Raw genomic sequence first — 17,608 nt, forward strand, 5'->3', positions numbered from 1 at the left:
CAAAACAATGTAGAACGTTGAAAAGTAACTATACAATATTTTTAACATCAGTATAGCTTTTTTTGCAAGTAATTTGCTTTTTTGTTCAAGTTTTCAAAAAAAAGAAAATGTTGATTTTGCTTTTCCTGCTTTTTTGCTGCCTTATAGTATATTTTAGCTTGTCTAAGTTTTAACTGAGTGTTTTCTATTGCTAAATAACTATTAAATAGGGAAGCAAGTGCTTCATTTCCAGTGTTTACAATACTAGAGCTCCATCTAGATGACAAACGTATTGTAGCAATTTCAGTAGAAAAGCTTCACATTCCTAATGCAGCCTCTGAAAAATGTAATGATTTGAGATGGAAATTTAGGGACATAAAGTTCTAATAAACTAGCTTTGTTGAATTCATTTTTAAAGTGCCATCACATTTCTACTGCTTCCATTATAAGACAATTAATATGGAATAAGCAAATGGCACATTATTTGACCTTGACTAGAAAGGAGCAGACATTACTCATAAACTGTGCTTTCATTTCATATTTGGGCTTAAAGTGCATCATTGCTGCTGCTTCTTTAACCCCTAATCAAGCAAAAAAAAAAAAAGTGCCAGCCGCAGCACCAAAAACTCTGGTAACAAAATAAGGAAAGTATTCTAACTTTTTGTACTCCAACTCGGACCTGTTGAGTTAGAAGTCAATGGCAGATGTACTGTTGATATCCTGGTTTGTGCTGGGTTTCATCAAATAATTTGAAGATTTCGTGTTTTTATGGCATCAAATCCGTAAATCTTGCAGTTTTATGCGACAAATCAAAAAAATTCTTACGATTCAGATTTTTCCATGATTTTATACATTTTTTGAGAAAATTTATTGAGAAATGGGAGAAAAGTGCATGCAGATTTGTTTTCAGAAAATAGTGAGAACTTTTCAGGTAAATGCTGACTGAAGACTTGAAAACATAAATTTTCTGGCCGGAAATTATGAAGACTTTAAGAGGGGCTTGGATGATTTATTTGACAAACATAATATCAGGGCTTTTGTAAAACTAAAATCTACAATTATATAGATATGGTTATATATAGTTTATGTGAGCGTATGGACTCAGGTACTCAGTTTGCCCCAGGTGCCCCAGTCCGACACTGATGTGCGGGTCAAGGTTTCCCTGACCCACACCTGCTTCCGGGGGGTCCTTTTATAGACCCGACCCGCTGATGACATCACAAAAGGAGCGGGGCGAGCAGACGAGACACTATAAAACCGGAACCCGGATGCCCGCACCTGCCCACCACCCATGAGGAGCACTGCGAGGTTGACCCCAACCCGCGGGTATCGGTTTGGCCTGCACATCACTAGTTTGGAGGGGTCACTGTGAGTATGTAGGTTTATGTGCTGGGTTTCATTTGGAGGGGTTGAAGTTGATGAACTTTTAGGTCTTGTTTTGAACCAACTTAACTATACAACTATGACTTACACCAGATGGAATCAAAGGGTTGCTTGAATTTTACTTGGCTCAATAGGGTAATTTACTGTGTGCAGGTAGGTGCAAAAGTACATGTAGACACACATGTTAGCAAACAACAGTAGGCCACAATGCAGTCCAATACTAACCTTCTGCTCTATAGTTGCCTCAGTGTCGGACTGGGGCACCTGGGGCAAACTGAGTACCTGGGGCCCACCGTGTACCCAAGTGAAGAATCCATTACCCAACAACAGCAGCACTAAAATGCCCTACCCTTTTTCTATCACACTGCTCCATACTTCCTGCCGTCAATTAGATCACACCTACAGGGAACGTTACAGATGACCATGCAATCCAGTGAAAAGCATAGCCATTTTTAATTTTATTTTAATCTTTCTGTAGTAGGCTGGCTTGCAGGCAAAAGAGCCAAAGAGGTGTGGGGCCTGTCTGAAGCTCCAGGTGTAAAGACAGCCAGCCTCTGGACTGGTGCTTTTTTTAAATAAATACTACGGGACATGCTACAGTGCTACGCAATATGTTGGCGCTATATAAATACATGTTAATAATAATAATGCTTGTGTGTCTCTCAGTACTCTTGCACTTGCATCCAGTGTCTCAGTAATAATAAGGCTGCAGAAACAAGGCAGTATTGCATTAAATTTTTCCGTAAATGTAAAAACCTTGTTCAATCCTGGATATTCACAATGTAAATGTGTAATCTGAAAATTCAAAATTAGGAAGATGGCTAGAGTGTTCCATGTAATTTTCATAGAATCATTCCTGTGTACAAGCTGGCTAACAAATACTGCCTATTACAAAAGATTAGCCATTAGCGTTGCAGAACATTTATGCTCGATCTGGCACCATTCCATCTTCTAGAGTACAAAATTAACCTACAAGTCAAATCTTGGCAAATCTTTGGTCATAGTAATGCACAAGGGATAAAGCAGTTAAACACAAACTACAGTACAGAACTGTTAAGCAGAATTTGTTAAACAAAAACTACAGTGCATCATTTTAATTACTTTGGTTAGATGTTTTGTCAATCCAGGAGGAATGCCAAAGGCATTGTCATGCTGTGTCTGTTAACAGATAGTATTTTAAACTTCATATGATGGCTTTTGAATTTTAATGTTGTTGTTCTTAATAACATCCAAATGTTGGGGTCTTTATTTAAAAATGAATTACTAGAAAGACACATATTCATACATACATACATAGGTACAGTATCTATTATCCGGACTGCTTATAACCTGAATTTTTCATGAAAAGGCATATTCTTGTAAATTGCATCATGCCTTAAGGCTACATTTTAAAATTGAAAGCATACTTATTTTTCCATCAGTATGGATTTATGGGACCTGATTTAACATCAAAACAAGTAAATTGCTTATCGCAGGGAACATTACTCAAAAAAAACTTTTAAGTAAACAGTACACTATGGACTACATTTGTCAAACTTCAAAAATGAAGTTGTTTATTTGTATTCACATTTTTCAGATTTAAAGGTTGCTAGTCAGTGCTGGTGTTTGCACCAAACATTTGCCAATATTGCTTGTACAGGTGCTTGTTCCTAAGTGTACATCAGTGCCCAATGCAACTTACCAAAGAATGGAGAAAGCTACAAAACACAAGCACTAGCACTGAGCGTAAAACTCATCCTCTTCTTTAATAACCAATTAGTTAAATATATCAAACTTACTGTCATATTTTTAGACAATATTTTCATACAGAATGCTTTGCTTAGTTATGCAACTGACTATAAAAAATTGGGCAATGACCGTGTATTCTGTTTTTGTATAATGCATATAGGTCATTTTTTATATATTTATAAGAATGTGATGTGATACTTATTTTTATTTTTTTACAGGGAACCTATCAGAGTAGTGCTTTACGTTTAACCTCCCAGACTACTGGCCTCATTAATCGGTGAGTTTAAATTGTATTATTGCAAATGGATTTTTTAATGCAGGATTACTATTTTACTTTTGTAAATGTTACTAGGTTAATTACATCCGAAAGGGTAACCAGTTTGTCCTCCCAAAATCTTTTGACAAAAATGGCTATGTGATCCTGAGATCATAAAGAACCCTTAGGCCAGAACTACCAAGTTGTACTCCTTGTGATTAAACAACAAACAAATATGCAGTTTGGCCTTAATAAAATATACAAAAGGAAAATTAAAGTTACATTGTCACTGTTGTGGGGAAAAAATGTGAATCTATGCTGGGGCTCGGTATCTGATGTTGTTTTAATGTAAAATAAATATTAAATATTTAAGATCCTAGGACAAACTATGGTCCACACCAGTGGTCCCCAACCAGTTGCTCTTTAGCAACATATTGCTCACCAACCCCTTGGATATTGCTCACAGTGACCTCTCTGCAGATCTTTTAATTATTGGTTTGGAGGCAAGTTTTGGTTGAATGAAAGGAAGGTTCACTGCTAAACAGAGCCACCTACAGAATGACAATCCACCAAATAGGCATTCATAGACTCCCCATTTGACATTTGACTGTGGCTCACAAGTAAGAAAGGCTGATCTACACCATAGACAAGGTCTACCTTCCCCTAGCTACTTCTTATATTCCTTCTTATTTTACAATTTTGTCAAGACTTTCGGTTGATTATACAGGTGTAAACGTGTATCCTTTTTTCTCTTTACATGCAATAGTGAATATATTAATAGAACTGAATTTTAACATTCCACTGCAACCTGCTAACTCCTCTACAAAGTAGTTTACAAATGGCTCACATGCAACCTTGGACTGTTTACATTTCAGTAGCATGCAGTGGCCTTTTTGTGTGTTGCACTGCATGAGCACAAATCAGTTAACTGAACTCATACTTTCCTATCTACAGTATGTGCTAGCCTGCTATGTCTGGGATATCTGAAACTGGCAATGTACTTGTTGTGTGTTCTCGGATATTATACATTAAACTGGTGCTACATTTCATAAGGTATTTTAAATAACATAGCAATTATTCTGCCATTGGTTCTGGGGAATTAAACATGAAACTGCCAAGGCAAACCTTTAGGCAAACTATGTATAAAATATCTTAAGTTATCCTCCTTAAACCCAAAAATCACTTTCCTCCTATGTAACTCTTGTTTTAATGAGATTAGTTAAAATGGTAACTACTTTTTCAATGATAACTGTTTAGGTACTGTACATACAGTATATGTCTACTGGCAAAGCTAATGCAAGGAAGTATGTAAGCAATTATAGAGACATGATATTGAAAATGTAAAAGTTCATTTTTACGGTGAGATAAAAATTGATCAATATATTAATTAAGACATGATTTCTGTTCAACAGATTAATTCATGTTGGGTAATAAAAAAACAAAAAATGACAAAACCCATGTAACATGTGTACATTATCTTAACACACCTTTACTCAACTACAATTGAAGCAATGTCTTCATTATGGCAAAATAAATCCAAGAGACCCCTGTTTAATTTTTCTATTAACAAAACCAAATGAGGGAAGGGGTATTCAGTTGTAGGGATGTCGCGGACTGTTCGCCGGCGAACTTGTTCGCGCGAACATCGGCTGTTCGCGTCCGCCGCAAGTTCGCGAACGTCGCGCGACGTTCGCCAATAGGCGTTCGCGTCAAAATCGTTCGACCATTCGATCGCTAAAATCGAAGGATTTTCGTTCGAATCGAACGATCGAAGCCATTGGATTGAATGAAATCATTCGATCGAATGGCTTCGATCGTTCGATTCGAACGAAAATCATTCGATCGAACGATTAAAATCCTTCGATCGTTCGAATCGAACGATTTTCGGATGTTCGAAGTTCGCGAACTGTTCGCGAACTGTCCGCATTTTTTGCCGGTGTTCGCGAACGGCGTTCGCGAACACATTATCGGCGGTTCGCTACATCCCTATTCAGTTGTTAAACATGGCTGATGATGGAATGTCTGGGAAATAAAACATATATATACATATAGATAAGTAAAATATAGTATAATGGTATCCGCATTGTATAATAACACCAGCACTAGTCCTCCACATTAACACGGGCACTTATTCTTAAAGATAAAATCTATACACAACCCTCACCGGGTAAGAGTATTGGTCCTTCAAACATTAAAGACAGGGGTTTAGGATAATATCACAAGCATCTCTCAAGCACTTCCCTAATTTTTATTTTTTTCCCTCATATTAAGATAGGCACTTCCTCACTAGAATAATATTAGCACTAGAATAAGATAGGTACTTGCCCCTTAAAACACTAGCGGTAATGGGTTTCTATAATAATATTGGCACTTCTCTCCTCTTAACAACTGGGGCTCATTAGTGATGGGCGAATTTATTCGGCAGGCTCGAATTCGCGGGAAATTTGCGCGATTCGCCGCCGCCGAATAAATTCGCAAAATGGCCGCGAAAATTCGCTGCTTTTTACAAAAAGACTATTAGTATTTAATACATGTATCAATATATGTATAAAAAGTTTCCCATTTTCCTTTAAGCTTTGTGTACAGTCATTTTTGATATTATCTATCTGTAACTTGGAAAACAAAAGATAATAAAAACTTTCAAATAAAATAAATAAATACATAGCTGTTTCCATTTGCTTTTAAAATGTAATCTGTATCCTCTGCCAACTCCGTTTTATAAAGAAATCTAGAAATTAGGATATTTTTTGGATTCTTAGTTTCATTTTCTATGCAGCAAATTAATCTGTTATCTATAGTAAATTATTGTTTGTTGCAGATTCATAGTAATCAAATGAGTACTGATTCAGATTGTTTTGCTAATGATTTGTAATAGAGGTTTTGTTTAACAATAGCAACACAAGTGGCCAAGTTTATTTTTCTAATTACACAGGATTTATTCATTAGCCAAGCTTTCTTGAATTACCTACATATAATACCAAGTGGAAGTGAGATTTTATTGAATTGTAAGGAATACTGTTGCATAGAAATGATACAAGTTAATGCAAATATGCATAACCCCAATCTCCCTTAGTTTCCCTTTAACATATTTTAGTAGGCCGTTCCCTGGGGTAAACCAGTTTTGCTCAGTGACTGTAGGCTCCTGCAAATTTGTATCACTTTAAAAATGTATTGTGTTAGGTTACAGTGACATGTGGTGAATCATGTGCTTCTCTCTGCTTGCATCCTTTGCATCTGGTTTTATTGCTAATTTGGAAAAAAAGCAAGGAAGCAGGGTAAATAAGGCAGAATGTAGGTACACAAAAACATTACTGTATGATTTATTACTTTGGTATTACTAGAAATCAATCCTTGATAAATGAAGGCCAATAATATTTTTTGCCAGGACATGTTTCTAATAATTTCTGGTCTGGACAATTTCTGCTTTTTAGATAGTGAATCCTATAGGGCCAAATTAATAAAAATGTGTATTTTATTTTCACAAATCATATTCTTACACATTGATAAAAACATTTTAAGGATTAGGATCTGAAATATTTATGTACAGTGTCAGACGGGTCACATTAACTTAATACAGGGTGACTTTATAATGCAGGTCACACAGGAAGAGAAAACTCCTTAAATCTGTAACATCATAATTTCTTATTGTTCCGCTTGATGTACAACTGGCTATTATGTGGATAGATAGAGAATAGATTCCTGTTATTCACCTTGTGTATCTGATTGAGCTGTCAAGTTCTTTGCCCTCTTCACACTAATCTATTATTCAGTGTCAACCAAAGGCTTTAAGGAAAATTTCTCATTTCAGAGTGTAAAGACACGGTAGACTCTATAAACTATATAATCAGCTCACACCTGTAGTTAAAATAGTTCTTCCATTCCTGAGAAACACTATGACAAATGCTCACAAGATAAATAAGATTTCAGTGCATGATTAATTAACAAACACAAATATACATTTTTGTTCCTCTAAATGCTATTATCAAATATGTCAGGAACCTTGAATGGAATAGGCAAAGTATGTTATGTCCCAAGCTAGACCAAATACCAAATATATTGAAAGCCATTGATATTGTAGCTCTTATGCCATCAATAATTATATAAAATTGTTATTCAGAAAGATTTCCAGCATTTGTTAGTTTTGAACACATCTCCTCCACTTCCTGCTGCCCCCTGTGCATGGGAGCCAGCAATGCTCGGCACTGAACCAAGCAGCAGCTAGACTGACCTGGTAGGAAACTAAAGCCTGTCTTTGCTGTGTGACTGAAGGACTGTGATTGGCTGTCCCCCTCCTGCTGTGCTTCTGGAAGAAATTATTAGGACATGTCCTAATAATGTCCTAATAAGGCCATTATTGAAGATAATATTTTTTTTAGACCAAAGAAAACACAATATATAATTATACCTACAATATTAGTTGGTTTTCAGCCTATATCTCTCTCTTAAAGTGTCCCATAACCCAAATGTATCAAAATGCTAATTTTGTTGTTTTTTTCAAGTATATAATTAAACCAAAACTTTCTAATGTATGTTAATTATGGAAACACTTGGAAATAGAAAATGTTAGCATTTATGTGCAGAAAAGAATGTTTTTATTCATTTGGTATATATACTGCATGTTTAAAGAACATGAAAATTGGAAATAGCTTAGCTGTTCTCAATTCATCCAAGCAATTCCTTGCAATTATATGCCACTATGGTGATTTGTACTGCTACCTTCAGAATGTGAAATCAAAGCTAACAGCTCGAAACACTGCAGCTGATCAGTCATTTGTCTGCAGAAAGAAAGCTTTGTTGACATTCTATTTGTACTTTTGCAAACTTTGTGGAAGTCTTTTTAAATGAAAAATCAAAAAGATTTTGAGAATTAGAATTTGTGTTTCAATTTTGTAATGTCATTGATTTGTGTATTTATATTTATGCTAATCTTTCTGCTTTTTAATGTTTTCTTCTGTGATTTATTTTGTGATGTGGCAAGAAAGTGTTTTTGTTATTTATTTTAAAAAAATATATATTATTTTTTTCCCACTATTAAAAGTAGAAACTTTTTTCTGTTGTCCAAAAGTTGGCTAAAAGATTTAAACATTTTTTTATAGTAGAATAACCAGTAAGCAGTGCTGCTGCATCCATTCAAATTTGTGTTATATGAATAACTAGTCTATACTGGCTTTAGGGCAAATGCATCCAATGGCACCTTGCCTGGTAGTAAAGAAGGACCTATATTTTTTTAAAAAAGAACTGTTGCTCAGTATAAAAATTAAACTGTATATATAGATGCTGTGAAAAATAAAATATGCTTCCAATATAGTAAAATGTAATTATAAAGGCTAGAGTGACTGGATGACTAGTTGAATAGCCAGGACACTACTTTCTCCTTTGCATTTCTCTACTGGTTACTAACCAATCAGTAACTTAAAGTGGGGGGCATATGTGACATAAATGTTCACTAAGTTTGCATTTGAATCAGACCTGTGTGCTAAGGATCAAAAGAAAAGTAAATGAACCGTTACTTGGCCTTACTTACGTGGCCCCCTTCAAGTCGCTGACTAATGTTGAGGTTAGAGAGCTGCAAAGGGAGCTATTACGTTAGACATCCATTGACTCCAGCAGTTACAGATTACATTTTTGGCTAATTATTGAAATTTTTTTTATTTTGCACAAGTTTTAGTTTTACAATGAACTGTTCTTTAAGCCTGCAGCAAAATAGTCTTTGTAGACTGTTACATGCTTGTTTTAATTTCTGTGTTTATTGCGTCATTTTTCTGTTTATAGAAAATATATTTTCAATTGTTCAAATGAGAAAATAGTAATTATATGATAGAGATAAAACATTATTAATCAATTAATTTTCATATTAAAATTACAGAAAATATTTAATAATTATTCATATTCTAAAAAAAAGCCCAAATATAAAAATATTTCCTTTTTATGAATATCTAAATTCTTGGCAATATGCACTTTAAGTAGAAGATGGGACAGCTTTATGGGAATCATTTCTTTAATTGCTTTTATAGTGCAAATGCAGGCTTCAGATACATTTTTATGTGGAAGTACAAGGCTTTCCTAAACTTGATAGAAAATTAAGCACATTGTCACTAGGGAAATCAGAATTAGAACATTAAAAGATTTTTGAAACATAATCAATTATAATTTATGCTACGGATCTCATAATGATGGCAGTGCAGTTATACTTGGAAACAAAAGTTATAAATTGCTGGAATGCCTAGTTGAACCTAACTAGGGCAAGTATGATATGCATCAGAGCTGATAATTTGTTATGATACATGGCTATTTTATGAATGAATATAAATTTAGTCTCAAAAACATGAACAATAATATAAATAAATATTCTTTGAAAAAAAAATGTATTTACATATCTTGAAAAGGTTTCTGAAGGTTTCTTTTTTGTGATAGCACTGTCTACATATTAATGGAGTTATTTATTCAGTACTTGAATGCCAATAACTCTTCTTTTTGTTTACTATGAAATTTTAGTGGAAATAAAACTCAAATTTTCCAAAATGTATTATACCCTGAGGATGGAAAAAGCCAGAATCCAAAAACATGGCATCTCAGACCTGCTGAGTTTGTATATAAGTCAGCGGGAAAGGTCTCTATCCTATATGGAAGTCTCTGTGGTCTGGATTTTGTTAAGGAGAAACTGTTGGATAGGCCAAGTTTGATTGAAGATAAGTTTATTCACATGAAGAGAGTATACAAACTGCTGTGACAAAGCAGTGTAACGGCGATACTCTAAAAATTCAGCACACAGGCACACACATATACAGTATATGGTTAACAAAGTCTCAAAAGTCACGTAGGCTTCGTTATCTAAAAAGGCATACAAAGGGTGGAGGGGTCCACACAGCAAATGAAAAAGCAGCTTCTCTGTTACATTACACAATATGCTAAGACAGCAAGTACACTGTGGCCCCTCTATAAGCATAGTTCAGCATGACTCGTCAATAGCAGAAAAACAACTTAAGCATCTTGCAAAACTCTATAATATCAAACGGTATGAACAAAATGGAGTAGAGAAACAAAATGGATCATGTTTCTCTTCCACAATTTAGCCCAGAAAATCTGATTATTTCAGACTTTTCAGGCAAAAATCCAAAAAGATTGGGCTTCTTGGAAAAATAGTATGATACGGGTTTCTCTCAATTTTTTCGAGTTTGTCCATGATCCAATTGAATGGTGCTTTTTTTAATAAATAATAATAATAATAATAATAATAATAAATAAGCGCACATCATGAATTCTAGTTTGGATGGACTTTTTTAATCATAAATAACCCCCTAAGTATCACTTCTATATTGACCTGACATATTGTCTGTTTCTCCTTCACTTAAAAACTATAAAAGAATGTAAATTGCAGTATAATGTATGAATGCTCACCAAATGTGAAGTTGGGTCCAGATACTGTAAATGCTCATGTCCCAGTGATAAACCAGAAACAATACATTAGAGCAGACACTCATTTATTCCCACACAAACAATCATACTAAAAGCAAACAAATAATTTTATTCACTTATTTGGTTAGGCAAGTTAAACAATAAGCCCTATCTGCTCTTGGTTGTTGTTTATAGTAGGTCCCTTTAAGTAATGAGGCATACTCTCTTATATCCTTGTTTTCCACCCTTTCTTATTAGATATTTATGGCACCCTTGGACATTTTGACCACTGCGGTCCTCTAAGAAAGTGATAAATTGAGCCTTTTACTATGATAGCACTATATGCACATGAGCCAGTGCCATCACTTACTCTTTGCAACTAATGGTGCCTCACATTGCACCCCAATATTCGATCCACAAATGATAAAATCTTGACAAGTTTGCATCGATAAATTTTAATTGTATGATTGAGACCTCACTATAAATATACATGGCTACTTGCAGTGTGAAATATTTATATTGAATACAGTTTTTCCTTAGCACTATTTAAAAAACCAATTATATCATAAATATTTTACAAGTGAAAATGTATAAATGTTTCCTTAATTTCATGTTCTGTATTTTGTATTTTTCATATCCGTATGTTTTACTTCAGGCCAATGTTGTTTTAGAAAAGAAGCTATAAAGAAAATAAATTGTTACAGTTGTGTGGAAACTTATTATCCTGACCCAAAAAAGAATATAATGTAAATCCTTTTCACTGGGCTGGGTGATTCATCTTCAGAGATTTATTCATATCCCAGAGTATATTTATGTTTCAAATGTAGGTATTAAATAAAGATGGGCCAAAGTGACCCAGATTCAGTGCATTCACCATAATTGCATTCTGTGGGAAAAGAATGACTGTAGTTTTATTGCTAGTCTGAGAAATAATGTCAAATGCATATTTTATGTACACTTTATAAAAAAGTAATCTATAACAATATCAACTAATTGTTCACTACTGTAAACTGACAATTCAATAACATGTAATAAAAGGGGAGCAATATATCTTATATATACAAAAATATTTTATATTAAAAATATATTCAGGTTACAATAATAAAGTAATGAAAGTTGCAATAATAAAGTAATATTCAGGGAATTATTTTTTGTATCAGCCATTTACCAGAAGCACCAGCTTATTGACAGTAATTGTGCAGAATAATGACTACATTGGTTTAACAAAGACATGTTGACTAAAGTATCTTAAGACAGGGGAAAGGCATTCAATTTCCATTAGGAAAAAGTAAAAACAAATTTCCTGATGGCTTAGTGAGACCTAACATGGTTTTGCAGTGGGTCTCAGTAACTTCAATAGTTATTATTACCAATTTCTTCATGAGACTTTTTATTAAATAGATGGTCTAAGGATCTGGTTAAGCTGCTTCAGTTTATGGAGATGAAGTTAGCCAGAAACTGCAAGTTCTCCTCTCTTTGATCCTTTAGAAAGCAGTTGCATTGAGATCACTGCTTTTTTGCAACATGCTTTATTATGTATCTCTGGGTAGGGGTCACCTTGCCAGCTTTTTATAAAATGGACAATGCTGGATGAATAATAAGTACAGATATGGTTCTTCCAACTGGTACTAATCCAATCCTTGTAGTGATAAAAACAAAGAACATTGGAAACCAAATGATGAATGGAGGTATAGGCAAGTTCATTATTTCTTAAAGATAAAACTAAAAGTAGAACACCAACAAATTTTGTGAATCTCTGTTCTATAGAACCAAATCTCAGACATACCTTAAGCATCTTTTATACAATCTTGTGGGATTCCAAATACTCTTACCTTCCTTCACATAAAAAGGCATGGGAAATGGATTTGGGAATAATCCTCAAGGAAGAAGAATGGTAACATATATTCTGCACAAGTGCAATGTACGGTAAGCAATAGATTTCAAGAATAGGGATGTAGCGAACTGCCGTTTATGTGTTCGCGAACGCCGTTCGCGAACACCGGCAAAAAATGCGAACAGTTCGCGAACATCCGAAAATCGTTCGATTCGAACGATCGAAGGATTTTAATCGTTCGATCGAAGGATTTTCGTTCGAATCGAACGATCGAAGCCATTCGATCGAATGATTTCATTCAATCCAATGGCTTCGATCGTTCGATTCGAACGAAAATCCTTCGATTTTAGCGGTCGAAGGAATCGAATGGTCGAATGGTCGAACGATTTTTGACGCCAACGCCTATTGGCGAACGTCGCGCGACGTTCGCGAACATTCGGCGGACGCGAACAGTCGAAGTTTGCGCGAACTAGTTCGCTACATCCCTATTCAAGAATACTCATATAATCAACTAGTGAGATGGTAATGAACAACAGTATTGCTACATGAATTAAAACTGGTACCCTCATATTTATGCTGGAGGTGTAATACAGAACAGGGTAATCTAGCACATATTTGGTTTTCATGCAGAAAAATACAAGGATACTGTTTCAAGTAACAAATATATGCACAGAGATCATAGGATGTACTGTTCATTTAGAGTGCTCCATCAATCCTCTTCTTTCATAATTATGAGTCTACAGACACTACTAAAAGAAGTATCTTACTTAAACTCTTAATAGCTGAACATTAATACCAATACACTGAAGAAAAGAGAATCATCCCACAAAAGATAAATGGTGCCACCTGGTAAATGAAATATCTCTCATGGAAGATTTAACTGCATGAATACACAACAAATATTTAGACTTTGCAGCAACATGGTAATGGAAAGAATATATTTAGAAAAACCAGCCCAAACAATCATACAAAGGAATCCAATTGTTAGGTTCAATACTAACAGACATTTATAGGTACATATAAAACAATAAGATACAATAAACTTTAAAAAAGACTACTGTTTACATTAAAAATGTTAGTCTTAGCTTAAAGACTTTGGGGCAGATTTACTAAAGGGCGAAGTGGCTAACGCTAGCGTCAATTCACGAGCGTTACCACTCGCAGGGACATCATCAGTTTACTAACAGGTGTAGGCAACAATTCGCTACCGAAATTGACAGGCGCTAGTGGTCATTCGCACTCTATCGCCAGGCAACAATTCACTCTGGCAAATGGACGTTTCTCTGTAGATTTTACTTAAAAGTTACCTCTTTCGCCAGACTTGCCTTCGCCAGCTGAGACCAGGGAAGTGCAATGGAGTACATAGATCTTACTCAATCTCCTGTCACTTACATCATATTCTGTGAGTGGAAAATGCATCAAAGTTCAGAAAACACTGGCGTCTTTTCCTTAATTCAGAGTGATAGGCTGCAAAAGTCAATAAAAATTGTTTTTGGTAATCGGTTTTCTCTATACATTTTCTAACATATGGAACCCGGGGTTTTCCATATAAGGGGCCGTTCCATAATTTGGATCTCCATATCTTATGTCTATTTATAAATAATTCAAGCATTATTTAAATCCAACATCTTACATGGGATCAAGGGCAAACTACTATTTTATTATAACAGAACTTTTAATTATTTGATGAAAATGCAGTCTTTAGAAGATGGCCTTGCAGTAAATCTGAGTTTCTGTATAATGGGTTTCTTGATCCCATACCTGTATTACTATACTATCTAATTAAGCCTGCACTGGCTTCTGTGGTACCCTATGAAATACACGGAATTGATAGCCAACTAACCATGTAGCCATTTTATGTATTTTATACCTTATACTTTTTCCAATTTAAATTAACGATATGACAACTATATAACTTTTAATTATAATGCCTGTAACAACTATGTTCCCTTGCTAATACGTAATTAGTTTATATGTGCAGTATATTACTCTCTAAAAACTGCAACATGGAAAATGAGTGATAAGTAATTGGTTCTTCAACAAGGGAACTCCTATATGTGACTGCTTCTAAAAATATATGGTGGTAACTCTTAGCTGAAATTAAATATTTCACTATTTTAAATTTAGAAGAGAAACAGAGCATCTATTTTAATTTAGATTAAAATTACCTAACAACTAAAGTAATTTAAAAAAAATCTAAAAGTTTACATCCTGGATTTTGATTTGGTTCCAAATATTAGCTTCCTCCCAATATACACATGATACCTCCCCCCATAAACATATAAATACCAAACACTAATAAGGATATGCCTCACCATGAAAAAAAAAACATATTTAAGGGGGAATGTAATTAAAACTGCAAGTGTTATTGAAAATTGCATTTTTGTGAATGTTTAGCACTGCTTACAATGTAAAATCATTCTCTGGTGAATATTACATCGCTAAGCAATGGTTAGCATTAACACATGCTCAGGAGTTTCATTAAATATTTTGTCACCAAAAAACGCTTTGCAAATTATATTTAAATACACTGCACGTGTTGGCAAAACCCATTTGTTCACAAACTTTGCGACAAAGTCGTTGAGGTCTCCAATCAGTCAAAAAGAATGCAAACAATGAAAATCTTGGTCGCTACTGTTCGCAAACCTGCTTGGGAAATGTTTTTGTGCTAATTAAACATATTACATTGCCCCAATAGAAAGATTTAGCTTGGATCAGGACAACAGCAGGGAAATATAAATTGAAAGGAAAAAAGAGGCAGAGGAAGATGAAAAGTAGTGTCATGTATTATTAACATATTCTCCATTAAACAAATGACAAGAGAATCTTCAAGTTTGTGAAAAGTAGCAGCACATTACTCAAACCTGTATAAATAATTGTATGTGACACTTTAAAAAGGAAAAGCCTTACATAAAAGCTTTTATTAACAGTACCAGAAACTCTGAAAATTCATATTTTTCCCATGAGTTACTAAGTTTGACCATGAACAATATGTAATAGGTTGTTACTAAAGTGGTCTAAATGCCATAAATCAGTTTTCACTTATCCCAAATAATATAAAAGTTGTGTACTTTTGTTTTGGAATCTCAAACAAAACTTTGTTTTAATATTAATTGTAGGTCTTTCAGCCATACTGCAAAAAACAGTCATAAGGGCAAATTTACTAACCTCCGAAAATTCACCAGTGACGGCTTTGCTCACAGCGCAACACTTCGCCAGGGGTAGATTTGCCAGGACAACGCAAATTCACTAAAATCCAAAGTTGCGTCCAGGGTGCTGGACGCTGGTGAAGTTGTGCTAGCATTACTGCGCCAAACAAAGCGAAGTTGCACTAGTGTTGCCTAATTTGCATATAGCGGTAAGTTAAGGTTCATTGGATGTATATGTTGCAAATACATTACATTACACAAGCCCGGGAAACTTTAATAAAAGAAAATAGAGCATGAGCCCAGTGTATAGTTTATGTGCCATATGTTAGGAAATATAGGGGGGGAGCAGCTTACCCCCCAAAAAAGTATGTTCTTTTGCAACCTATAACCCTGAAAAAAGTAAAAGACATCAGCATTTTTTGGGACTTTTTTTTCAACTTAATTTTGAGGAAGTCCTATCTACTCTATTGCACTTCGCCTGGTCTGAGGTGCTAAGGCAAGTCTGGCGCAAGAGGTTACATTCATTAAAATCCGCATCTTAGTAAATTTGCGTAGTTACGTCCATTCGCCAGAGAGCAAATTCGCCAGGCGTGAAGGAGCGAATTACCACAGGAGTCTATCTCCTTCGCTAGTGAAGTTACGCCAGCAACCGTTAGTAAATTGTCGAAGTGCCGAAATGACGTCACGCTGATGAATTTTCGCTAGCTTTAGTCACTTGGCCCATTAGTAAATTTGCCCCATAGTCTTTGAATAAGTCATTTGGGAGCTGCTATGTAGTCAGCTAACCTACTTTTTGCAAAAGAATATTTCAGCATTGGAAAAGCAAGTTTGTTGCATAGGTAATTACTGGAAAGAGACCTGATTTTTAGTTTTATACTGATAATGTATTTTTTATAAAAGCAAAAGGAGTCCTACTGCAACTCTTTTCTACATCATTTGAAAAATAGCAATGTTTTACGCTAAAGCTTGTATTTAAGTACATGGAGAAAATTGCAAAAATGTAAACCATCCCCCCTCTTTGGGTAGGGTACCATTCTGATTGCACAATGTTGCACAGGTTAACTCCAGTTGATGTCAATAAGAAGTGATGCAGGTAACTTTGTACCAGCAATTATTTCCCAAGCTTGGATGATGATTTTTGGCATTTCTTATTTATGGCAAAAGGAACTAACCACCAGTAGTAATGACCCAATTAGACCATTACTACAAGCTTAAAAAACTCCTGTAACCTGTAACCTACATGTAATCATGTAGCAATACTCTCTAGTTTCTAAAATGGTCAGCTGTATGTTTGTTAAAATGTGCTGCCTTCCCTTATAGCTGTAGCCAACATATAAATTACAGAATTTTCAGAAATGTATGTATTTCACTACTAAAATTAGGTCATAAATAAAATCCTGTATTTGTGGTTGAATGGATTGTCCTGGTCTTAAGAAAAAAGAACACTGGTCTCCAGTAGATTCTGGAGACCAGTATTCTAGTTTTTTCGAAGACCAGGGCAATCCATCCAATATATCCCTGACCATAGTGTTGTTCAGCCTCAAAGAGGATATGATAGTATAGAAAAGTGATGGTATAGGAAAATGTTCCTGCAAAAATCAATTTATAATGTATGTTTTTCTAGCTATATACTTTGCCCAGATCAAGTTTTTATATAGTTAGGTAGCAGGATACATTGCAATTACTTTTTACTCCACTTAAAAAAGGATGGTAAGTGGAAAGATGATAGATGTTATACGTATCTAGATAGATATATTACCTGTATGTCTATAATATGTCTTTAAATTTAGATTCAGCTGGAAAAATACACAGGCATTACTATGAAATGAAGTCACCATAGATATTAAATGTGTCAAGTTGTATTAAAATATTTTTTTCTGAAAT

The 17,608-nt window shown here is 34.7% G+C and overlaps 1 protein-coding gene across 47 annotated transcripts in view; it reads left to right on the forward strand.

Annotated features, from left to right (window-relative positions):
• ptprd.S (protein tyrosine phosphatase receptor type D S homeolog) overlaps positions 1 to 17,608 on the forward strand; it is a 998,444-nt gene that overhangs the window by 296,484 nt on the left and 684,352 nt on the right. For all 47 annotated transcript variants that reach the window (XM_041574091.1, XM_041574084.1, XM_041574101.1 and 44 more), the window contains one exon: positions 3,309 to 3,367. The gene's annotated coding sequence lies outside the window, so the exon portion shown is untranslated. The remainder of the gene's footprint in view (positions 1 to 3,308; positions 3,368 to 17,608) is intronic.

The sequence above is a fragment of the Xenopus laevis genome, chromosome 1S (genome assembly GCF_017654675.1).
Source record: "Xenopus laevis strain J_2021 chromosome 1S, Xenopus_laevis_v10.1, whole genome shotgun sequence".
Lineage (NCBI taxonomy): Eukaryota > Metazoa > Chordata > Amphibia > Anura > Pipidae > Xenopus > Xenopus laevis.